The sequence below is a fragment of the Balaenoptera musculus genome, chromosome X (assembly GCF_009873245.2).
Source record: "Balaenoptera musculus isolate JJ_BM4_2016_0621 chromosome X, mBalMus1.pri.v3, whole genome shotgun sequence".
NCBI lineage: Eukaryota > Metazoa > Chordata > Mammalia > Artiodactyla > Balaenopteridae > Balaenoptera > Balaenoptera musculus.
In genome coordinates this window covers 42,091,460-42,117,495 of record NC_045806.1, presented here as the reverse complement: position 1 = coordinate 42,117,495, position 26,036 = coordinate 42,091,460, and the positions used below count along the sequence as shown (strand labels likewise).

The window sequence follows — 26,036 nt, the reverse complement described above, 5'->3', positions numbered from 1 at the left end:
CAGCTCAGGCCGCCATAATATAGCGCTATAGACAGGGTGGCCAAAACAACAGAAATTTATTTTCTTACCATTCTGGAGGCCAGAAGTCCAAGATCGGAGTGCCAGCATGGTTGGGTTCTGGTGACATCTCTCTTCCTGGCTTGCAGATGGCCACCTTCTTGCCATGTCCTCACATGGCATAGAAAAAGAGCAAACTTTCTGGTGTCTTCTTATAAGGGCACTAATGTCATCACCAGGACTTCACCCTCATGACCTCATCTAACCCTAATTACCTCCCAAAGGCCCCTAGTACCGTCACATTGGGGGTTAGGGCTTCAAGGCATGGATTTGGGGGGGGACGCAAACATTCAGTCCATAATAAGGGATTACTTTGTAATATAGAAAAACCACCCATCCCAAAGTTTTGGGGGGGACCTTTATGCTAGGGTGTGAGGCCTCTGATCTATTTAGAGTGTGTCTCCAGAATGTGAGATCTTTGATCTGTTTGGGAGTCTGTGTCCAGGGTATGAAGTTAGGAACAGTCCGAGTTAGAGTATAACCACTCTAACTTATAATGGGTCTGTTACCAAGCCAAGATGGCGAAGCTATTAAGTGTTCTCTGTCCCAGGGTGCAATGTTTCTGAATCCTTTTGGGGTGTGAGCCCTGGAGTCCTCCCCGTCCCCACCCCTCTCTCAACCCCACCCTCACCCTTCACTGCTGAGAGGGAACATTCATCAACCCCATTGCTGTTCGCCTTACCTTGAGCTGAGCGCCCTCTCTTTTGAGGATGACCTGTCCAGCCCCTGGGGCATGTGAGTTTCAGATTCTTGTACCTAGACACACCCCAGATACCCACTCAGACAGACACACAAATGCTCTGTGCTATGCATATTGTTTTTTGCATAAGATTTTCCTTTATGAAGAGTTACACAAATAATATGTGAATATAGGTTTGTATAAAAGGTTCCAACAACACATGAAGTATATGGACTACACAGGTGATCCCCATTCCACTCTCCAAAAATGACCACTGCTGTCAGTTTCTGGTGTTTCCTTCCAAACACAGGCCCGCACACATGCACACACACACAGACACACACACGAGCATGCAGTGTCACCATAACCATCTCCCACCCACTACTTTTCCTTGTCAACAGCATGTCCTGTGGAAGGCACCCCCACCCCAGAGGCACACACAGGTCCCACTCATTCTGCATCACATCGGGCAGGGGCTCTGTGGTACATTGTAAACCCCCACCATTCATTTCACTCTGCAACAGTCATTGGCTAGAAATGGACATTTACAAGGTTCTCCCAGTTGTTTGCTCCTACCAGCCTTGCCCACACAGTTCTGTGCATGTGTGTACATTTCCGAGTTAGAAGTGGGGTTGCTAGGTCAAAGGGTTCATTCGTTCAATAGACACCTAATGAGCGAGGTCTGTGTACCAAGCACTGTTCTAGGTGCTGGGGAGACATCAGAGAACAAGACAGACAAATGTCCCTGCCCATGTGGAGCTGACATTCTAGTTGGGGAGGAGGGTGTCCAATTTTAGATGTTTCACAAGGTCCTGGAAGGTTTCACTCTCATCAGTGGTGCCTTTACTGGCTTCTTCTCCACTGCTTTCTGTGGGGCAGGGTCTGCAGCAGGAGGCTGGCTGCTTTGGCCTTTGCTCTCTACAAGACCTGCAGGGGCTGAGGCTGGGACTGTCTATTTGGGGATGTGGGTGTGCACGCGTGCGTGTGGCTGGGGAGGGGGATATGGAAACCGAATGGTCCCCTGGAGAGCGTGAGGGGAAATAAGGATAGAAGAGACCACTTTATGGTGTTGGAGGGAGCTAGGGACAGAGGGATCCCCTGAATCAGGCCTGAGCAGCAACCCCCCAGGTCACACCCACAGAGGGTGTGCAGGAATGGCAGCGCTGAGGAATCTAGTACCGTCTCAGAAAATACCATTGGGTGGTTGCTGTGTGGACAATCCTAGGGCCACACAGACTGGTCTGTGGACACCCTTGGGGTCACAGAGACAGGGGTGTGGATAATCCTGGAGTCACACAGCATGGGGTGTGAACACTCCTGGGGCCACATAGACAGGAGTGTGACGTCCACATGAGGCAGAATACACAGTGGACAATGGGGGTCGGGCTTTCCAGAAGTCACACACATTGGGGCGTGGACACTCCTGGAGTCACACACACTGGACACGGCACACTCTTGGGATCACACAGAGTGGAGTGTAGACGCTTCTGGGGTCAGATTGGTTAGTGTTGTCAACACGGTTACAATCAAACAAACTAGGGTGTGGATGGTCCTGGGGTCAAACAGATCTGTATGTGGACACTTCTGGGCTCACACACACTAGAGGGTGGATACTCCTGAGTCACCCAGAGTGGTTAGTGGATATTCGTAGGGTCACACATACTGGGGAGTGGACACCCCAGGGCTCAGTTAGCCTGGGGCATGGACACAGATTGTAGAATAGAACCTCTTGGGTCACTCAGACTGGGATGTGTTTTTCTGGGGTCAGACAGCCTGAGGTGTGGGCAGCAGTGAGGTCACATAGAGTGGGTGTGGACAGATGTGGGGCCACAAAGATGGGGGTTTGGACACTCCTGGAGTCACTCAGGCTGGAGTGCAGACAGATGTGAGGTCACTCAGAGGCGTGAACACTCCAAGGGTCACACATGCTGGAGAGTAAACATTCCCAGGGTCACACAGAGGGAGTTTGGGACACTCTGGAAGTTAAACACACTGGGAAGTGGACACTCCTGAAATCACACATGTTGTGGACTGGACACTCCTTGTGTTGCACAGACTGGGGTATGAATATCCATGGTGTTCCACAGAGGACGGGACGCTCCTGGGGTCATAGTGACTGACTTGGGGACAGTCCTACAGTCACATAGGCTGTGTTGTAGACACCACTATAATCTCAGTGAAAGGGATGTGGACATTCTTGTGGTCAAAGAAATGATGAGTCGGCACCCCTGGGGCTAGAGACTGAGGTGTGGACACTGCTGCGGTCACACAGAGTAGTTGATGGACACTCCTCGGTATAGACTGGGGAGCAGACACTGCTGAGGTGACAGGCTGTGGTGTGGGTGGCTCTGGGGTCACACACATGGGTGTTTGGACTCTCATGGGGGTCACACATATTGGGGAATGGACATTCGTGGAGTTACACACATTGGGGAGTCAACACTCCTGGGGTCACTCATATGGGGGTTTGAACACTCATGATCACTGGGACTGGGGTGTGGATACTGCTAGTGTGACACAGCTTGGGGGGTGGGCACTCCTGGGGTCACACATAATGATATTTGGACACAACCGTGGTCACACAGATTGGCGTTTGGATACCCCTGGGGTCACACACTGGGGTGGGGGCACCTCTGGCCTCACACACAGTAGTGTGCACACTCATGGTGTCACAGAATAGGGAGAGGACTCTCCTGGGGTCCAGACTGGGGAGAGAATGATGCTGAAGGTGTGCATTCGGGGACCACTGATGAAGAAGGGAAAGTTCAAATACCACCTGTTCAAGTAGTTAAACAAGGAGCCCATTAGATTGAGGCGGCTCTGATGCCTTGCAGCCAACATGAGCCAGAGTCAATGCACTTGTATCCAAGAAATCGAAATTTAAGAAAAACCAATCACAAACAGCCAACTGGGTTTTCCCAAATAAACACCCTCTTCAGCTCTAGCCAATCAAATAATCTCGCTTTGCTTCTACATCTGCCCTATTAAAAGCCTTGCCTGGAGCTCCTGTCGTGGAGCACTCCTAACCACTTCCAAGCACTGCCCAATTCCAATGTTTGCTCAAATAAACTCCTGAAAATTTAAATGTGCCTCAGTTTATCCTTTAACACACGTAAGCCACACGCATGACAGGCTCTACAATGTGTGCTTCACTTTTAATCACCACGTAAGACCCACAGACTGCCTCTTTTTGTCCACATTGGGGATGCCCGAGGAAGGGAAACATCTATAATCTATTGCTTGGAAGGTCTGTAGTGCCTGTGACCTGGGCTTCTCACTTATCTTCAGAGTTTATCTTACTGTTTCTTTCTTTTTTTTTTTTTTTAAATTTCATTGTATAGTCTTACACCTCCACTGAGATTAGGAGAGCAAGGACACTGAAATCTACTGTATTTAGGATTTTTGAATGTACACATATACTGTTTTTTGGGGGGGGGGGCTGTGTTGGGTCTTCGTTGCTGCGCGCAGGCTTTCTCTAGTTGTAGCGAGCTGGGGCTACTCTTCATTGCGGTGCATGGGCTTCTCATTGCAGTGGCTTCTCTTGTTGCGGAGCACGGGCTGTAGAGCATGTGGGCTTCAGTAGTTGTGGCACGTGGGCTCAGTAGTTGTGGCTCGTGGGCTCTAGAGTGCAGGCTCAGTAGTTGTGGCACATGGGCTTAGTTGCTCCGCAGTATGTGGGATCTTCCCAGACCAGGGCTCGAACCTGTGTCCCCTGCATTGGAAGGCGGATTCTTAACCACTGTGCCACTAGGGAAGTCCCCTATCTTACTGTTTCTTTATCTGTGAAATGGGGATCACTTATTTCCCACCTCCTTTGCCAAGACATTTTGAGGGTGAAGTGAAGTTCTCAAGTTAAAACTGCTTTGTAGGGACTTCCCTGGCGGTCCAGTGGTTAAGACTTCGCCTTCCAATCCAGGGGGTTGCGGGTTCAATCCCTGGTCAGGGAACTAAGATCCCACATGCCTCATGGCCCAAAACATAAAACAGAAGCAACATTGTAACAAATTCAATAAAGACTTTAAGAATGGTCCACATTAAAAAAAAAAAACTACTTTGTAAAATAAAGCACCAGGCCTAAGACTTTTCCTAAAATTCAAAGCAGTGAACTGGCTGGCCCAGTGGCATGGGGCAAGGATCTGGGAGAGTGGACACCAAGTTTGTAATCATGGATCTGACTGTGTGACCTTGAACAAGTCACTTGCTTGCACCAGCCTGAGATTCCTGGGGGTAATACCCATCTGACAGGGCATCACAGTGACAGTTGGCTGTCTCCAAAAGTCATACTTCATCTTCCCTAATGTTGAGCTGTTGCAAAGCAGCTGCCCAGCCAGAAATTACATTTCCCACCCCCACTTGCACCGGGATGGGGTCATATGACCAGTCCTGCTGAATGGAACTTGAGCTAAAATGACGTGTGTCCTTAACGAACAGTGGTGTTTTCTCCATTTGCATTTGTCCATCTTTTGGAGGTCTAGAGCCCCAGCAGAGAGTGAAGCCACAGTGTGCCAGGACCCCGGGGTTCTCAGCCACCACATGGAAGTCCACCTATCAACCAGGAACACTCACAGTAGTCTGTGATGTTTATTATTGTGTGAAACCATTGACATTGTGGTGTTGGTTTGTTACTGCAAGAGAATTAATTCCTGAACACATACACAGTGTTGTGTGGATCGAATCCTCTGTGGAAATGGGCTCTGCAAGCTGAGGAGCCCATGGACAGGGGAGGCTTCTTCTGGGAGGGCCTACTGGCTTCTAGGAGCTGCTTGTCCTTCCTTTACAGCAGGCAGAGCTCTGGCCAGGGTGAGGGGCTGGGAGGGCATTTGCACCTCCAAGCTGGACACTGGCTCCATTGCCGGGGGTGGGGGGGCCCTGGACATGGGACCCTGTTCTTCAGAGACCCAGAGGTGAATGAAGTGGTGGTGCTCCGAAGCTTGGTTTGGCTTTAATAATGGGTTTTGGGGTACATCTAGAGTTGGTAGAATTCAGCCACAACTTTCTATAGATGGATTAAAGACAGCTTTGATTTCACTAAATGTCTCCAACAGTGGATTTCTTCTTCTCCTTAGAATGAAGGCACTTTCTGTTGTTGTAACCGAGACCTACCATGCTCCTTCCCCCCAGTGCTGGCCCCAGTGCTTCTTCCGGGACAAAGCCCCCGGGGCTAGTGGGGCAGCAGCCAGGGTTTCCCAAACCATGCCACCTTCAGGGCCATTTGATGTTCCTATGACACAGGCCCACACAGTGTGCTGGGACAGTGCTTGTTTAAAGAGTGTTATTTCTACCCCAAAGAAAATTCCTGCCTGAATTCCCCGGCTGTCCAGTGGTTACGGCTCTGTGCTTTCACTGCCAAGGGCACGGGTTCAGTCCCTGGTTGGGGAACTCAGATCCTGCAAGCAGTGTGGCACGGCCAAAAAAAAAAAAAAGAAAAAGAAAAGAAAATGCCTGCCTTTCCACCAGATCCAGACATTTAAACCACATAGGCTCTGTAGCTCAGTTTCCTTGTCCATAAAAAGGACATGCTAGAACCTAGCCTGGCCATCTCAAAGGGTAGTTAAGAGATTATGTGAAAAGGGTTTTTCTCAGTAAAGCATTCTTCTCCCTGCAAGTAACAGAAAGCCCTATTAGAGTGCCTTCAAGTGAGAGGGGTTTATTTCCTCCCATTACCAGAAAATTTGAGGTGGGCAGTCCCAGGCTCAATGATATTGTAAGCAGGGTCAAATTTTTCCTTCCCTCTTTCATCTTGACCGTCTTTTAGCATGCTGACTTTTGTCTTCATGCTTATTGCCTTGTGGCCCCAAGATGGCTGCTGCACTTCCAGCCCTTGACATCTGTATCCAATGCAGGAAAAAGGGATCAGGACAAAGGCTTTCTCTTAATGATGCGTTGTCTTTTTATTTGAGATGGACAGCCCTCCCTATAGATTATCCTTCATATCTCATTGGCCAAAACAGCATCAAATGTCCCCCTCCCCCAATTTATAACTCTCCAAAGGAGGCAAAATAACTATGACTGATTTAGATGAATCATAATCTATTTACTTGGTCTGGGGGAGGAACTTATCCTCTTTAAGGACAGGGGGTCTCCATCTACCATCTGAAAAGAGTGGGAACGAGGTAGTAGAGAGGGAGGGAATGGGGTAAGGACAGTAGGGGAGGCAGTGGGAAGCATCTACCATAGAACCACAGAGTGGGAGGCAAGGTGAGTCGAGTTCTAGCCCTAGTTCTGCATTGGAGTTGCTGTGTGGCTTGTTTTGTCCCTTGCCCTCTATGGACCTTGGTTTCTCTTCTGTACCAGAGGGAGTTGAGGTCAAAAGTTTCAAAGGACACACCATGTGTTGGTGGCCCTGTAGACTTGACCTGGACATGGGGGCTGGGCTGTGGAATTCACTACATGACAGCGAAGGTCCACTGACTCCTTCAGTGGGGAAGGTCCAGAGGCTACTTGGCTCGTGTCTCCTTCCGCCTGGCAGGGGCAAGGATCTCTCGTCCTTCTGGGATCAAGGTCATTTTGGTTGTCCTTGAAGAGGTCAGTCTGAGTGTGTACAAGGGACTCCTGGGGAAGAGCAGGGGCTCACATCTGGGTCCAGTTTTCAGCTTCCAGCTTCAGTTCTGTTACTGATGTCACACTAAGTGACCTTGAAAGGTCCCTGGCCCTCTCTGTCCCTCAGTTTCCCCATTTGTTCAGTGAGGAGTTTAGACAGGATGGCCGCTGCTGGACTTTACAGCCCTAAAGTCTGCTGGACTTTACTGCTGAGGCTAAGTGGGTTCAAGAAAGACAGAAGAGAAAGACGAGGTCTGCATTCCTGGGACCTTGAGAGGCCCTTGGAGGCAGGGATGGGGGAGTTAGGAACTGCCAGTGATTGCAGCTGAAGCTTTGAAGCTGATGCCCACTCAGTGTCCCTACTCCTGCCTCAGAGTCCTTGGGGGAAGGGCAGATTCTCTGGTGGCCCTTCCAGCCTCCCTCTGTCCACTGTTTCACTGCCACCTGTGAGCAGGGCTCAGTCAAAGCTGTTCTTCTGATCTTGAGGCTTTGTCCCCACAGCTCCCCTCTCAGTAAAACCAGAACTTTTGTGGATGGCCTGCCCCCTCCCTCCCTTCCTTCCTTTCTTCCCTTTTCAGTATTTATTGGGTGCACTGGTGCCGGGTGCTGGGGATACAACAGGGAACTTGGCAGACCCGCTTCTGTTCTCCTGGAGCTCAGAATCTGCTGGATGAGTCTGCAGCTAAGCATTAATATTCCTCATCAGGAGTGTTCTAAAGGGGGGGCAACCAACAGAGCCAAAGAGGGTATACTGGTGTCCTAGGGCTGTTGTAACAAGGTACCACAAACATGGTGGCTTAAACATAAAAACGTATTCACTCATAGCTCTGGAGGCCAGAAGTCCTGAGGCAAGGTATGGGCAGGGCTGCGCTCCCTCCAGAGACTCTAGGGGAGAATCTATTTGTTGCTTCTTTTAGCTTTCGGTGGCTGCTGGCATTCCTTGGTTTGTGGCCCCATCACTCCAATCTCTGCCTCCATGGTCACACTGCCACCTCCTCTGTGTGTGCATCTTCTCCTCTTCTGTCTATGTCAAATCTCCCTCAGCCTCCCTCTTATAACGACACTTGTGGTTACATTTAGAGCCCACCAGATAATCAAGATAATCTCCCTGTGTCCAGATCCTTCACTTAATCACATCTGCAAAGTCTTTTTTTTTTTTTTCCCCGTATAAGTGAACATTCACAGGTTCCAGGGATTAGGAGGTGGATAACTTTGTAGGGCTATTAGTTAACCTTCCACAGTTGGGGATGCCAGGAAGGAGTCCTTGGGTAGGTGACATATCAGTCGAAATCTGAAGGATAAGGAGTTAACGGAGCAGAAGACCGGGAGACAGAATGTGCCAGTGGCACGTGTAAAGCTCTCGGAGATGAGAATGAACAATTTTAACGTGGGAAGACCAAGGAGTTGAGGGTAGCAGACTGTACCGTAGAGCAATAGGCAGGTTGCAGAGGCTCAGATTAGCCCAGCCAGGCAGAAGCAAGATAAGGAAATAGGCAGCCTGACAATATCCCAGCGCAGCTCCACAGTCGTGTGTAATGGACAGGCTGAGGGCTGGCTTGTGCCTGAGAGACGCAGCCCCTCACCAGACCGGGAAACTTGGGCCGCCAGCCCCCACTCACTCACTCAGGAAGGCAGGTCTCTGGACCGGGGTGCCCCACCAGCACAGGTCAGTGTGGACTGACAGTGGTTAAGAGCCTGGCTTCTAGCGTTGGATGGCCTGGGCTGGGATCGCAGCTCTGCCACCCCCTGGCAGGATGACCTCGGGCAATTTAGCCACTCTGGAGCCCCCTCCTCCCTTTCCTGCACTCGAGGTAGTAGGTACTTTGCAAGTGTTAGTAATTATGGACACCAAGAAGTCCTGTCAGCCTTGGGATATTTCAGGGGAGAGAGGTAAGAGGAATCTGGGGCCTCTAGGTCAGCATTAAGTGAGCCCAAAGCCCACTTGCTCTTTTGTGAACTGATCTAGTCTCTTATTGGTCAAGCTGGTTCAAGTTGGTTTCTGTTACTTGCAGACAAAAACATCTTATCTGATAAAGGTTTTTCATAATCTTTTTTAAAAATTAATTTATTTTATTATTTATTTTTGGCTGCATTGGGTCTTCGTTGTTGCGCGCGGGCTTTCTCTAGTTGCGGCAAGTGGGGGCTACTCTTCTATCTTCCCATTGCAGTGGTTTCTCTTGTTGCGGAGCATGGGCTCTAGGTGCGCGGACTCAGTAGTTGTGGTGCACGGGCTTAGTTGCTCCGTGGCATGTGGGATCTTCCCAGACCAGGGATCGAACACATGACCCCCGCCTTGGCAGGCGAATTCTTAACCAATGTGCCACCAGGGAAGTCACTTTAAAAAAAAAATTATTTATTTGGCTGCATTCGGTCTTAGTTGTGGCGCGCGGGCTCAGTAGTTTTGGCATGTGGGCTTAGTTGCCCCGCCGCATGTGGGATCTTAGTTCCCCGACCAGGGATCGAACCCGTGTCCCCTGCATTGGAAGGTGGATTCTTAACCACTGGACCACGAGAGAAGTCCCTAGGTCTTCTTAAGTTCCTTAAAATAATGATTTATTTCTTTTACCAGACAATCCCCTTGTTTGGGTTCAAACCACAAGTTTTGTCTCGCCTTTTGTGGACAGTAGTTCTGATATCAGTTCCATTTTCAAAGCTTTGCTATCCTGTTTGGGTCTACTCATGCATGTACAGCTCAGGAGCAAGCTTGAGACTTGTGTCAGTTTATGCACAGAATTAGGGGATTCCTTTCTCTAGCTCTCTCTTCTATGGAATTGCCCTCTGCATTCTCCAGTTTTCAGGGGCCTGTTTTCCTGGTCCTCTGGCCAGAATGATGTCATTTCTCTTGGAGATTTAGCTGCCTACACTACTGCCATATGGTTCTGGACTGGGGCTACCACTGGGGGAAAGCCAGGAGAGAAAAAAGAAAAAAAAGTCCCCAGAGATTCCCACCCCCGCTCCTCCCCACACTCTTCAGATTATAGTTGGGTATTGCGGTCCTGGGTATCATGGTTCTAGGTGGAAGATCCTTATACTGTGTGAAGATCATTTTCCAGAATATGTGATCTCTGAGCTCTTTTGGAGTTTCTATCTGAATTAGGATTTATTTCAACTATTTGGGCACCTGTGGCAAAGAATTTGAGAACTCTGAACTATGTGTGTGTGTCTGTCCAGTGGGTGAGGTCTCTGAGAAACTTTGGTTTCTGTGTCCCATGACATGAGTTCCCTAAGTTGTTTGGGGTATATTTCCAGGTGTTAAGTCTCTTTTCCATTTGGGGGTATCAGTCCCAGGGTGTGATGTTATTAAAGTACTGTTTCTAGTGACTGAAGTCTCTAAGCCATTTATGAGCCAGAATCCCAAGGAATGACAGCTCTAAGGTGTTTGTAATTTGTATACTTGGGTGTGAGGTCTTTGAGCTATTTTGGTGTCCAGATCTTAGAATGTAAATTCTCAGAACTCCTTTGGCATCTGTCTTGCATAGTGTGAGTTTCCTGAACCATTTGGGGTATGCTTTTAGGCATGATGTTTCTGTTCCTTTTGGAAAATCTTAATTCCAAGGCTGATACTCTGTGCCTTATGGTATGTTGTATCTGAACTCTTTTGGAATGTGTGTCCAGAATATGAGATATCTGAAATTTTATGCATTTTTTCTTAAGAGTTTGAGGTCTTTGAACTACAGTATGTGTAGGACTTTGTCCAATAGCGTGAGGCCACTGAGTCATTGGGGTGGCGGACTCTGTCCCAAGACATGAGCTCTCTGAGCTGTTTGAATTACTGCGTCCCTGGGTGTGTTCCATAGTGTGCTGTCTTGGAAGTGGTTCCATATCTGTGTCCCAACACATGAGGTCTCTGAGTTTCTCTGGGTTGTGTGTTAATGGTATGATGATTATGAATTATTTTTTAGTCAGGGTCCAAGAAATGAGGTCTTTTAGCTGTTTGGGGATCTGAACTGTCTGAAGGGTATGAGTTGTCTGAGTTCCTTTGGGTCTGTGTACCATGCCATGAAATCCCTGTGTCACTTGGGGTATGTTCCAAAGTGTGAGGTCTCTCACAGTTTTGGCGGTTTCTGTGTAAGGGTGTGATGCCTCTGACTAATAAGTGGTCTGTTAGAATTTGATCAGGTTTGTGTCTCAAGTTGGAGCTTTCTTTGCCAATTGGTTTCCATGAAGTTTGTGAGCTATTTAGGAGCCTGTTCGAAATCTGTTACCAAGGTAGGAGGTTTCTGAATAGGTTTGTTTGTTTGTTTGTTTGTTGTGGGTTTTTTTGTGGTCTGTGTCCAAGGTGTGAGATGTCTGAACACTTTGGGTGACTGGTGACTATGTCTAGGCCGCAAGGACTCTCTAGGGGGCATGTACCCCATAGTGTGAAATCTCTGGGAAATTTTGGATCCTGGTCCCAACACATGAGGTCTGTGAACTCATGGGCATCTGTGTTCATGGCCTGAGGTCTCTGAATTGTTTTGTGGCCTGTGTCCAAGGGTGTGAGTTCTCTGAGCTGTTTGGGGTCTGGGTCCCAGGATGTGAACTTTCTAATATTTGGGGATCTATGTCCAGGCTATGAAGTCTCTGTGTTTTTTGGGGTTCTGTGTCACATGATGGGAATTCTGAGCCATTTGGGATGTTTCCAGGCGTGAAGAGTCTGTTCCTATTGACAGTCACTGTCAAGGGTGTGATGTCTCTGACCTCTGTTCTGTTTCCAAGGGATGGGGTCTATTTAGCCATCTGTGTGCCTGTGTGGGATCACTGTCTGTTCATGGATTGGGGTTCCAGAGTGTGAGATCTCTGAGCTGTTTGGGGTTTTGTGTCATGTCCTCTGAGCTGTTTTGGTTAGCTGAATCTCAAGGAGATGAGATCGCTGAGGTACTTTCCATCTATGCCCCAGAGTGAATTGTTTGAGCCCTTGAGGGGTTGTGTATCCTAGGGTAAGAGTTGTCAAACCTTTCTGGGGTATGTGTTCAGGTCTGAAGGTCTCTGAGGTACTAGTATTCTGTGTGACAAGATGTGAGATCTCTGTTCTGGATTTTCTGTGAACTCGCGAGGTCTGTGAGGTTGGGTGGGAGTAGGGGGTGGAGAGAGTGGTCCAGGTCCAAAGCTTAAGGCCTCAGAATTGTTTTCTGCTATGCCCAGAGTGTGAGATCTCTGAGCTCCTTGGGACACTGTGTCTCGGGGTGTGAGTTCCCTGCAGTGTCTCTGAGTCATTGTCCCAGCCTATGAAATATCTGAGCTTCTTGGGAATCAGCGTACAAGGACTTGGAATTGTTTTATGTCCTGTGTCCAAGTGTGTGAGGTCTTTGTGGTCTGGGAGTCTAGTACCACAGAATGAGATTGCTGAGGTGTTTGTATTTCTTTTTGTCTCAGTGTAAGTTTTATGAGCTGTTGGGATGTATTTTTCCCCATGCATGTGAGGATTTGGGCTTTGGGGGGATGTGGGTTCAGAGTTTAAGGTTTCTGAACTTTGTGGAAGTCTCTGTCAAGGATATGAGACCTCATAACTCTTATGGATCTAAATCCCATCATGTGAAATCTTTGAGCCATTTGGCAGATGTTTCCACGTGTGAGGTCTTTGATGTTTGTGTGGGTCTCAATTACAAGAATGAGGTCTTGTATTTATTTCTGGTATATTTCCAGAGCCTGGGGTTTCTGAGGTATTTTTGTTGAGTGTGTCATGCCATGGTGTGATGCCTTTAAGGTGTTGCAGGGTCTGTGTCCTGACGTGTGAGGTCTCTGAGCTGTTTGAGGTCTGTGTCCAAGGTGTGAGTCCCCAGAGCTGTTTCAGCCTTTGTGTTCCAGGGTGTGAGGTGTCCAAGGTCTTTGGATTCTGAGCTCATTTGGGATGTGAGATTTCTTTTCCTTTCAGAGATGTCAGTCTCGGGGCGTGGTTTCTCTGTCCTATTAGGGATTACTTCCTTTTTTTAAAAAAATAATTTATTTTATTAAAGTATAGTTTATTCACAGTGTTAATTTCTGCTGTACAGCAAAGTGATTCAGTTTTATATATATATATATTCTTTTTCATATTCTTTTCAATTATGGTTTATCACAGGATATTGAATATAGTTCCCTGTGCTGTACAGTAGGACCTTGTTGTTTATCCATTCTCTATATAATAGTTTGCATCTGCTAATCCCAAACTCCCAATCCATCCCTCCCCCACCTCCACCTTGGCAACCACAAGTCTGTTCTCTGTGTCTGTGAGTATGTTTCTGTTTCGTAGATAAGTTTTAGATTCCACATATAAGTGATATCATATGGTATTTGTCTTTCTCTTTCTGACTTACTTCACTTAGTATGATAATCTCTAGGTCCATCTATGTTGCTGCAAATGGCATTATTTCATTCTTTTTTATGGCTGAGTAATATTCCATTGTATATATATATACCACATATTTTTTTTAGCATCTTTATTGAAGTATAATTGCTTTACAATGGTGTGTTAGTTTCTGCTTTACAACAAAGTGAATCAGCTATACATATACATATATCCTCATATCTCCTCCCTCTTGCGTCTCCCTCCACATCTTCTTTATCCATTCACGTGTCAGTGGACATTTAGGTTGTTTCTATGTCTTGGCTATTGTAAATAGTGCTGCTATGAACACAGGGTGCGTGTATCTTTTCGAATTAGAGCTTTATCCAGATATATGCCCAGGAATGGGATTGCTGGATCATATGGCAACTCTACTTTTAGTTTTTGGAGGAACCTCCATACTGTTTTCCATGGTGGCTGCACCAATTTACATTCCCACCAACAGTGTAGGAGAGTAGGGATTACTTTCTTGATTGTGATGTCCCTGCCCTATTTGGGGTCAGTTTCCAAAATTATTTATGGGGATGTGTCACGCGAGGTAGGGCATCTCTATTCTCTCGGCGGGTCTCTTTCCCAGAGTGTGTGAGCTCGGAAATGTTTTAGAGGCCTGTGTCTAGTGTATAAAGTCTATCAGGTTCTGGGCACCTGTGTCTGGAGATCTGTGAGTGGTTTGGGATTCTCGGTCTTCGTGTGCAAGTTGTCCAAGCTCATGTGCATCCTGAGTTCCATGATGTCGCGTTTTTGAGTAATTTGGGTTTTGTTTCCAGGCATGAGGTTTCTGATCTTTTTGGTGGTCTCGGTTGCAGAGAGTGATATGTCTGATCTATTAGGGTCTGTGTCCAGGCAGTGAGGTCACTGAGTTGTATCAATGTCCCTTTTCTCAGGTGTGAGGTGTCTGTGTTTTTTGAGTGTCTGAGTTCTTAAGTACAAAGTCTCATAGGCTATCTGGGGTTTGTTTCTAGGGTCTGAAATCTTTGATCTATTTATTTATCTAACTTGTGTGCCAAGTTGTAAGGTCTCTGAAATGTTTCCAGGTCTGCGTCCAAGGTATGAGGTCTTTACATTGTTGTGAACTTTGTGTCTCAGGGTTTTGGGGTATCTGAGATGTTTAGGGGCCTTTGTTAGAAGGTATTAAGTCTCTGCACTGTTTTGGAAACTTTCTTCCAGGGTGTGGGGTCTCTGAGTGTTTGGATGTCTGTGTTCCTGAGTATAAAGTCTCATTAGCTGTTTAGAGATCTGTTTCCAGAGTCTCAGGTCGCTGTACTATTTTTGGTTCTGTGTCTTGTCCCAGGGTGTGAGGTTCCTGAGTTGCTTAGGAACTTATGTGCAGGATGTCACCTTTCTGAGATGTTTGGGGTCAATATCACAGGGAGTGGGATCACTGAAGTGATTATGATTTGGGGCACAAAGTTTGTGTCACAGCTCTCTGAGCTGTTTGGGTGTGAGGTCTCAGAACACTTTGCAGGGCCGGTGCTCATCTTATGTCTTTGAGCATTTTTTTCCCACTTGCTTTCCCACTTGCTTGCCCATTAACATTATGTCCTTTAGACAGTCCTTCCTGCAGGTACATGTGTGGCACCCTCATTCTGTTTGTGTCCAGGCCTCTGCATTGTTTTGTGGTGTATGTCAAGAACGTGAGGTCTTTGTCCAGATTTTTTTAAAAATTTATTTATTTATTATTTATTTATTTTTGGCTGTGTTGGGTCTTTACTGCTGCACGTGGGCTTTCTCTAGTTGCAGCGAGTGGGGCTACTCTTTGTTGCGGTGCGCAGGCTTCTTATTGCGGTGGCTTCTATTGTTGTGGAGCACGGGCTCTAGGCACGTGGGCTTCAGTAGTTGTGGCACGTGGGCTCAGTAGTTGTGGCTTGGGGGCTTAGTTGCTCCGCGGCATGTGGGATCTTCCCAGACCAGGGATCGAACCCGTGTCCCCTGCATTGGCAGATGGATTCTTAAACCACTGTGCCACCAGGGAAGTCCTGTCCAGATTTTTAATGTAAATCTCAGGTGGCAAGGTGTCTGAGTTGTTTTGGGGTCTGTGTCCGTGGTATGAGGTATGTGAACTATTTGGGGTTCGTGTCCCAGTGTGGAGGGTCCCTGAGGTGTTTTGGTGTCCCAGGGAGTCAAGTCTCTGAGATGTTTGTAGGAGTCTGTGACTGGAGGATAAGATCTATGAACTAACTGGTTATCTATGCCTCATCGTGTGAGTTCTCCAAGCTCTTTTGTGCTCTGTGTCCAATGATGTGACATCCCTGAGCGATTTGGGGTATGTTTCCAGTGTTGGGGTCTTATTCTGTCTCACAGCCAGCCCGTACTCCATGGTATAAGATGAATCACCCTTCCCCGCAAGTTGTGTGCTCCTCCCATTCTTGTGCACACAGACCTGTGCATGTGTATTTCCTTAGAACACATACTTAGAAGTGGAACTGCCGGGTCAAAGGAGTCACTTATTCAACAACCCCCCTTTGAGCACCTACTGTGTACAGGGCACAGTTTTAGGTGCTGCGGAGATACAGGGGAACTAGAAATCCATATACACCCTGCAGGTACTGCCGTTCTAGTGGGAAGGGGGTGCCATTTTTTAATTTTGATAGATACTGGCACACAAATCCACACTTCCATCAGTGGCATCAGGGGAACGAATGCCTTTTCACGGGCCACTGCTCTGCAGCAAGGGGTCGGATCCCTTGGCATGGCTCTCAACAAGATCATCAGATTATGGGGCTGGAACGGTCTATCGAGGGATATGTAAGAGGGAGACGGGGATGGAACATGGGCCGGGGGAGGAAGATATGAAAGAGAGAGACAGTCTAGTTGTTTTGGCGTGAACCCAAGTTTGAATGACCCTTAGGACATTGACATGAAACAGCCCTTCTTAGATCGCACACACGAAGAGCGTGAGGGTTGGGAATGAAGAGTTAAGCATGAGATTTTGCAGCTCCGGGATACACTATTGCGCGATGCGAAGATGGAACAGTCTGCTCTGGGAGGTACCACGGGGGTGGGGGGTCGTGTATTTTGGAAGAAACCACTGTATGTCTGGGGACACGAAAGATCCCACGCGTGGATCGGTCCCTACCCCAGACGGAGAGAATGGCGATGCCCTGACTGGCCTTGGCCCCGGGGGCTGGGGTGGGGGGAACTCCACCCTCGGCATAGAGCCCCCACCTATCTGGAAGCCGCCGTCTGGTCCCGCCTGGGTTGGCTCTACCGATTCTAATCAACAGCGGGGGTGTGGAGTGGGTGGAAGGGCGCGGAGCGGTGATTGGCTCCTGGATGAGTAGGGCGGGATCAAATCCTGCTCTGAGGGTCTGACTGGCCGCCGCTAGATTGCTTACCCAAGCTCTTCCAGGGTACCGAGGTTTTCCGGAATCACGTATAGGCTGCAAGCTGGGTCCTCGGGCTCCGGGCTGCCATTGGCTGCTGGTTCGGCGCAGGCGCTGTGGTTCCCGGGTTGGAGTTCGGGGTTGCTGAGGCAGGGCTTTGGCTACTGGAGACTGTAGGTTCGAATCCTATCTAGGAACTTCAGTTTGCGCACCTGTAAAAGAAGCTGGCATTATTGGCTGGCACAGAATGTGTCGGGTAATCTTTTCTATTCTTTTCTACCTGTTCTTTCTCTTTTTAAAACAATGCTTATTACGTCCCATTATATTGATGAGAGGATCCATTCACCATTCACAACAGCACTGAGAAAAATTCTTCTCCAGGGTTCCTGACATCGTTGTATCAGGCTGCTTCTGTAGGTCTGAGTCCTGCAGCGAAGGTTCAAGGCGACCTCATGATCCTCCTTCAAGCCATCCCCTCCTCCCCGCGGAGAGGATGACTTGGAGGTTTCCTGCCCACTCTGGACCAGGCCTGACTGGGGGTGTGTGGTGGTGGTGTGTGTGTAGGAGTAGGGTGAGGGGTTGGGCCATAAATGACTAGAGAGCAATGCGTGATTTCATGCTCTAGGATAGAGGGGTGTGTGGCAATTAAAGGAGAATTTTGAAGGGAAGCAAGTCTTAAGTCAAAGGAGTAAACTTTTTAATGATGGGATTTTAAGCATCAGGCAGGGGAGGTGTTTGGCTGAGTGTGAGTAGGAGGAGAGTGGTTCTCAAGTCAGTCAGCTCATAAGGTGGTTATTATATGCTGTGTGCAGTTTGAAGGACTGTGTCCAGAATGTGAAATCTCATTTTTTGGAATCTCAGTTCAGGGCATGACATCTATGAGCAGACTGTGAAATTTCTCTCAGCTGCTTTGGGGGTCTGCGTCACAGGGGTTTAGGTCTTCCAGACGTTTGTGGATCTCTGTGCCAGGGTGTGAAGTCTCTAAGCTCTTTGAGGGTCTTTGTCCTTGGGTATGCCGGGGTTTTTTTTTTCCCTTAAAGTTGAATTTCATTTTTGTTTTTTGGCATTTCTCTGACTACTGAAAGGGCTTAATATTGTTTTCTGAGCTTGTGGAATGATGTATTTAAGTTTTATAAATTCCCATTTGTGTTCTTTGATCTTTTTTTCCTTTAAAAATTTATTTTAAAATCATTTTAGACTTAGAGAAAAATTGCAAAAATAGTGCAGAGTTCTTGTATACCCTTTGCTCAGCTTCCCCTAATGTAAAGAACTCACATAACCATAATACAATTTTAAAAGCAGGAAATTAATGATACTATTGTTCATGAGGTGTTGTTCACCTATTTGGTGTGTGTCCAAGGTGTGAAATATCTGAGCTCTTGAGACCCAGAGCTCTCTTGGGGTCTGCGTCCCATGCTATGATATCTCTGAGCATTTGGTGTCTGTTTCTAGATGCTAGGTTTTTCATCTTCTTGGTGGTTTCTGCCCCAGAGAATGTTGTCTTTGACTTGTTAGGGGTCTCTTGAGGGCATGTCTTCTCTGAGCTGTTTAGGCTTCTGTATTCAGGGTGTGAGGTCTTTGAGCACTTTGGGGGTCTATGTCCAAAGCTGTGTGTACTCTCAGTTACTTTTTATTGGTCTTTATCAGAGATTCTGAGGTTAGTAAGTACTTTCGGGTTCTGTATCTAAGGCAGGGTTCCTCAACCTCCGCACTATTGACAGTTTTTGGGTTTTTTTTTGGATATTGCTGAAATTTATTATGTAAGTGAAAACTCAGACCATGAATGTTTGGATTATGGTATTCTAGATGAATTTTCCCCAAATCAAGAATAAGTGGATATGTATAGCACAGGGAACTCTTCTCAGTATTCTGTAATAACCTATATGGGAAAAGAATCGGAAAAAGAATGGATATATGTATATGTATAACTGAATCACTTTGCTGTACACCTGAAACAAACACAACATTGTAAATCAACTGTACTCCAATATAAAATAAAAAATTAAATTAAAAAACGAAATAAAATGTGTGAAAGAATAAGAAAAACCCTCTGTGTTTTAAGCCAGTGTGGATAGATTTCTGTTATTCATAGCAGAATTAAAACAATCGTTAAACTTAAAAAAAAAAAGACGAATACACTGAAAAAAAAGAATAAGTGGATAAATAATACATTTTTAAATTGAAGTATAATTGACCTACAACACTATGTTAGTTCCAGGTGTACAGCATAACGATTTGATATTTCTATACATTACAAAATGATCACCACGCACTACTGACATTTTGGATTGGAAAATTCTTTACGGGGGGCATTGTAGGATGTTGTATTCATTTGCTAGGGCTGCTGTAAAAAATAGTACCGCAAACTAGGTATCTCAAACAACAGAAATTTATTTTCTCACAGTTCTGAAGGCTGGAAGTCCGAGATCAAGGTGTCAGTCACGTTGGTTCCTTCTGAGGGCTGAGAATCTGTTCCATGCCTTTCTCCTAGCTTCTGGTGGTTTGCTGGCAGTCTGATGTTCCTTGGCTTTTGCTGCATCACCCTGATCTCTGCCTTAATCTTCACATGACGTTCTCCCTGTGTGTGTCTCTGTGCCCAAATTTCCCTTTTTATAAAGACACCAGTCATACTGCATTAGGGGCTCACCCCACTCCGGTATGACCTCGTCTTACATCTGCAATGACCCTATTTCCAAATAAGGTCACATTCTGAGGTCCTAGGGATTAGGACTTCGACATGTGAATTTTGAGGGGACACAATTCAACCCATAACAGATGTTTAGCATGAGAAAGAAAGGAAAGGAGGGAGAGAGGGAGGGAGCAGCCCCCAACATTCAGAAGCTATCCTGGCACTCACAGCTAGGCTATGTTATTCTCTTATTAGACATAAACAATCTCACAGAATACTAACCTCAGACAAGATTATTCTGAGACCATGCTAAAATGAGACAAAGCAAAGCCACTTTATAATGTTATCTAAGCACAGACAAAAACAAGTTCGCTGTGCCACCCACAAGATACCAAATATTCCCCTCTTTTGGTTAAAATGAGTGACTGCTGCTCCCCTGTCAATTTCAGCTTTATCCTTACTCTAGTCTGCCCTCCCCATAGATTTAAAGGTTTACTGAGATACCCAATCAAAGTTTCCCTCACTTTCTGACAGCCTCCAATCTAGAGTGAGCCACCACTTCCTTAGACCCTCCCCCAAACCACTCAACTGAAGCCCAGATTCTGTGATCCGTTCTTTCGAACACCCTCTTACCAAGATGTCCCATGGTTCCCCACGTTCTTCTTCACTGCGATGAGTAATAAGCCCAACTTGTTTAACTACAGGTATGTTCCTGGGGGTGGGGGTCTTTGGCTAAAGAGCACTGACAAGCATCACCCCTGATCTCCACTCACTAGATGCCAATAGCACCTCTGCCCTCCCAGCCTTGACAACCAAAACTGTCCCTAGATATTGCTACATATTCCCTGGGGGCTAGGGTGTGACGTGTTTGAGCAGTTAGGGGTCTTTTTCTGAGGTTTGTGTTCTCTGAGAGATGTTTGGATCTGTGTCTCAGAATGGGAAGTCTCTGGTCTGTCTCCGGGTCTCTGCCCCAATGTTTGAAAGCTCTGAGCTTTCTAGGGTGCTGTGTCAGGAATGAGTGACCTCATCATGTACCAAAATCCAGACATGAGGTGTTTGTGGCACCCCCACCATCCCTGGCCATTTCAGAAAGGCAGTGAGAGGTGGGGGTCACGTGATTGGTTGTGAACTCCTTCACATGGATTCATAGCAAGCCCAGCTTCCTCGTCTGGATCATGAAGTATAGGTGGTCGGATTCCTTCAGAACCTGTCTTGCCCTTTGTTCTGGAGGTCACAGGGTCTCCTTTGACACGCTTTGTGGAGATCGTATTATAGGGAGGTATTTGTTGTGTCTCCTGACACCAGCTCCAGAGTGGAGACCCCTGTCTCTCAGGATGGACATTGCTCATATGGATGTTGGGGTCCATCTCCCCTCAGGCCTTGTTCACACCTAGTACTACCAGTTCACACCCAGTACACATGGGTTTTGGAGCCTGGTAGACCCTATTTCAGAGTCTGGAACCCCCAAGTCCTGGTTGGATGGTAGGAGAGTCTAATTTTTTGGATCATCTTTCTAAACCTTAATTTGCTGAGGTTTTACAAGACTTCTCTGAGTCAATAGGACAACGTACAATCCACGCACCTACAATCCCCTGACTTCTGAAAGCAGAATTCAGGGGTCAGGGGAAGGATGCAATCCAGGTAAGTGCCATCTCTGGCCAGGGGCCAGTGTGGGTCTGAGATTGTCTCAGTTGGAATGTAGGAGTAACGTGCACATATCATTTACTGAAAATATATGTTGGGTTCAAGAAAGAGTAGACACTCTCCAGAATTGTGTCTCCATCTCTACGAAATCCACAATTTTACTTCAGCTGTTCTCTTGAGAACAGACATAATAGGCTGTATACCATGAGGCAAGGGTACACAGTGAGGAAAAAATGTTCCTTTTGTGAAAACTGTAAGTCTGGTTATAAGAGAGACAGGTTTGTGCATTTATGCAAGAGGCAGGGTCTGAGGGGGAGGGTGCAGAGGCTCAGTGAGTCAAAGAAGCCTGAAGAGAAATTTTAAAAATAGTTTGCATGAAATGAAAATGATAATAAAACTTACCAATTTGTGGGTGCAGCAAAGCATTGTTTACTTAGAGGGAAGTTTAAAAGGCATTTTGGCTTCTGCCTTGCTCTTTCTTAGATCTCTTGCTCTAGTGGAAGCCAGCCACCATGTTGTGAGGACACTCAAGCAGCCCCTTGGGGAGACACCTGTACCACAGAACTGAGGCACCTCAGCCAAAAGCCAGCACTAACCCACCAGCCATGTGAGTGATCCAAAATGGAAGTGGAGCCTCTGTCCCCACTCCAGCCTTCAGATGACTGCAGCCTAAGAGACCAAAGCCAGAATGATGCAGCTAAGCTGCTCTGAGTTCCTGACTCCCCAAAACTGTGTGAGATAATTAATGTTTACCATTGTTTTAAGCTGCTAAATTTTGGGGTAATTTGTGGTGTTTCCGAGCTCTTTGAGAGTCTCTGTTCAGGGTTCCAGTTTCCTGAGTTTTTTGTAACCTGTATCCATATCTGCATGTTTTAAGCATTCAGTGTTTCACATTTTTAGGTCTCTGATCTCTTTGGGTTCTCTCTCTGTGTTTTAGATCTCTGAACTATTTGAGGATCTAGGTCCAAAATTAAGGGAGTTCTGGGCTGTTTTTCTGTTCATGTCTAGAATGTGATCATAACTATTTGGGATCCTTAATCCCAGGGTATGACGTCTCTAAAATACTTTGTACTTGGGTCCAGGATTTGAAGTCTCTGAGCCCTCTAGCAGTCTGTTCTGGATATGAGGGCATTGAGGTGTTTGGGAGTCTGTGTCTCAGGTTTCACAGCCTTGAACTCTTTGAAGGACTGTGTACAGGTTTTGTTTCTTCTTTGAGGTATATGGATTTTTATGTCCTAGAAAGAGATATCACCAAGGTGACTAGAGTCTGCTTCCAGGGCACTGGGTGTCAGAGCTGTTTGGGCCACTGAGTTCCTGGATATGAAGTTTCTGTGGTGTTTGAGGGTCTGTGTCCAGATATTGATATTACTGATTTTGAGGGCAGGGGGAATCTGTGTCCTAGGGCTTCAGCTCTCTAAACGATTTATCTGTGTTGTAAGGTTCCTGTGCTGTTTGTGGATGTATGTCCCAAATGTGTGGGATCCCGGACATGACTGTGACTGAATGTTGCAGTATATGACGTCTCTGTTCATGGGTATATATACCAGGGTGTGAGGTATCTGAGCTCTTTGAGTGTGTGTCTCAGGTTATGATGTCTCTCTGATCTGTTTGGGTGTTTGTTTCCCAGGATGAGAGATTTCTGATTTGGTTGTGGGTGTATATTCCAGGGTGTGAGTTCTCTGATCTATTTGGGTGTATATGTCCAGGGCGTGAGGTTTTTGCTCTGTTGTGGGTATATGTCCAATGGTATAAGGTTTCTGATCTGCTTGTGGGTATATATCTCAGGGTATGAGGTCTCTGATCTGTTTGTCATTGTATGTCACAGGATGTGAGATCTCTCTTCTTGGGTGTATGTCAAATGTATAAAGTCTCTGATCTGTTTTTGGGGTTTATGCCCTTGGATGTTAGAGCTCTGATCTCTTTGTGGGTGTATGTGCCTGTGTGTGAGCTCTCTGATCTCTTTGTGGTATATGTCCCAAGATATGAGGTCTCTGAGCTCTTTGTGGATATATTTCCCTGGTTGTTATATTTCTGAGCTTTTTTGGTTGTGGTTTTCTGGGGGTATAAGTACTCTGATCTGTTTGTTAAGTGTGTGTTGCAGGATGTGAGGACTATTCTATCTGAGGGTGTATGTCCCAGAGTGTGAGGTCTCTGCTGTGTTTGTGGGTGTGGGTGTGAGATCTCTAAAATGTTTGTGGGTATAGTTCCCCATATGTAAGTTCCTTGAACTCTTTGTGGGTGTATGTCCCACAATGTGAAATCTGTCATCTATTTCTGGGTATGTGTCCCAGAATGAGGTCTCAGATCTCTCTGTCCCTGTATATGTCTCAGTATGTGACGTCTCTCTTCATGGGTATATGTCAAGGATATGAGCTCTCTGATACTTTTGTGTTCATATGTCCCAGGGAATGAGGTCTCTGACCTGTGTTTTTTTGGGGGGTTTTGCATAATGTGAGTTCTCAAGTATGTTTGTGGCTGTATGACCTATGATGTAGGTGTCTGACCTCTTTGGGCATGTGTATCCCATGGTGAAAAGTCTCTGAGCTCTTTGTTGGTATATATCCCAAGGTGTGAGGTCTCTGGTCTGTTGGGTGGTATATTTCCTAGAATGTAAGGTCTCTGATCTGTTTTGTTGCTGTACACTAGTATGTAGGTCTGTCTTCCTTTGTGTATGTCAAGGTCTGTTGGTGGGTGTATTTCCCAGAGCATGAGGACTCTGATCTGTTTCTGGGTGTGTGTCCCACAGTAAGAAGTTCCTGATTTGTTTGTCCATATAAGTCTCTGTATGTAAGGTCTCTGATCTTTTCATAGCCGTATCAAGAGTTTGAAGTCTTTCATCTCTTATGGTTATAATTCCCAGGTGTGATGTCTGTGTTGTGTTTGTGGCTTTATGTCTTGGAATTTTAGGTATCTGGATTGTTTCTGCAATATCCCAGGATGTGAGGTCTCCAATCTCTTTGTGTGTATAGGTCTCAGTTGTGAGGTCCTGATCTATTTGTGGGTATATTCACCAGAATGGGAGAGCTCTGATATGTTTGTGGGTGTCTGTCCCAGAGTGAGAGGTCACTGATTTGTTTGTGCATATTGGTCCCAGGATCTGAGATCTGTGATCTTCTTGTCACTGTAATTACCAGTATGTGAGGTATCGTTCATGGGTGTATGTCAAAAATGTAAGTCCTCTGATATGTTTGTGGGTTGAATGAACCTGGTTGTAAGGTTTCTTTCTGTTTGTGGGTTATGTCTCAGTGTGTGAGGCTTATGAGGTCTTTTTGGGTATAGGTCCCATGGTGTGAGGTCTCTGATCGGTTTGGGGGATTATTTACTGGTTTATGACCTTTTGAGGGTTATGACCTTTTTTGTCATTGTATGTTCCAGGATGTGAGGTCTGTGACTGTTTGTCATTGTATGTTCCTATATGTGAGGTCTCTTACATGGGTGTGTGTAAAAAAATGTCGTCTTTGACCTGTTTGTGGTTGTGAGTCCTTGGGTGTAAGGTTTCTGATTTATGGATTTAATTCCTAGAGTTGACATTGCCAACTTGTTCGCAAGTATATGTCCCATGATGTGATGTCTCTTATCTTTTTGGGGGTGTATATCCCTTGATGTGAGGTTCTCATCTATTCCTCAATGTATTTCCCCAATGAGAGAGGTAAGGTCTCTCACCTGTGTAAGGGTGTATGTCCTGTGATGTGAGGCCCCTAATTTATTTGTAGGTGTACTCCCAGGATATGAGCTCTCTCCTCCCTTTTGAGTGATATATTCCAATTTGAGAGGACTCTGCTTCTTTTCTGAATGTTTTTCCCAGTATGTGGGGTCTCTAATCTGTTTTTGGTGGATACTGCAGGATTTGAGTTCTCTGATATATTATGTATGTATGTCTCAGGTTGTGAGGTTCCTAATCTCTTTGTGGGTGTACATCACAGAATGGGGGTCTCTGATCTGTTTGTGTGTGTTTGTCAAGGGTGTAAGGCCTGATCTGATTGTGCATTTATGTCCCAGGATGTAAGAACCCCAGCTGTTTGTAGGCATTTGTCCCAGGATGTGAAGTCTCTGATCTGTTTGTGTATGTTTGTCCAGGGGTGAGATTTCTAATCTGTTTTAGGGTACATATCCCAGGATGTAAGGTCTCAGATCTCGTTGTGGGCCTAATTCCCAGGATTTAAGGTCTCTGATCATTTGTGTGTTTCTCTACTTTTTAATGGGTGTACATCCCACGCTGTGAGTTCTCTGATCTGCTAGGAGGATTATTTCCCAAGATTTGAGATTTCTGATTTGTTTTTGGGTACATACCATAGAATATGAAGTCTTAGATCTCTTAGGGTGTGTACGTCCAGAGAGTGTAAGGTTTGTGACCTCTCTGTGGTTGTGTTTCATGGTATGAAGTCCCTTCTCTGTTCATTCCTATGTTTCAGTATGTGATGTCTGCTCACGAATTTTGTCGGGGATGTAGGTGCTCTGATCTGTTTGTTTTATATTCCAGGACTTGAAGTCTCTCATCTGCTTGGTGGTAAATGTCCCAGAGTGAGGTGTCTGAGCTCTTTGTGTGTGTATGTCCCAGGGAGGGAGGGTCGTGACGGGTTTGTGGGTATATATTGTGAGGTTTCTGATCTGTTTAGAAGTGAATTCCAGCAAGTGATATATCTGAACTCTTTATGAGTGTATGTACCAGGCTTTGAGGACTCTCACATGTTTGTCAGTATATGTGCTGGTGTGAGAATGCTAATCTATTTCTGGGTGTACTACCCCGCACGTGAGGTCTCTGAACTGTTTGTAGGCTTATGTTGCAGGATTTGAGGTCTGTGATTTTTTTTTTTTATTTTTTGCTGCGTTGGGTCTTCGTTGCTGCACATGGGCTTTCTC

The 26,036-nt window shown here is 46.3% G+C and overlaps 1 long non-coding RNA gene across 1 annotated transcript; it reads left to right on the top strand.

Annotated features, from left to right (window-relative positions):
* The first annotated feature begins 17,042 nt into the window (after positions 1 to 17,042).
* On the top strand, positions 17,043 to 21,971 carry LOC118889066. The gene is made up of 2 exons (XR_005018410.1): positions 17,043 to 17,159; positions 21,674 to 21,971. It is a non-coding gene; the product is annotated as an uncharacterized LOC118889066 (long non-coding RNA).
* Positions 21,972 to 26,036: the final 4,065 nt, after the last annotated feature.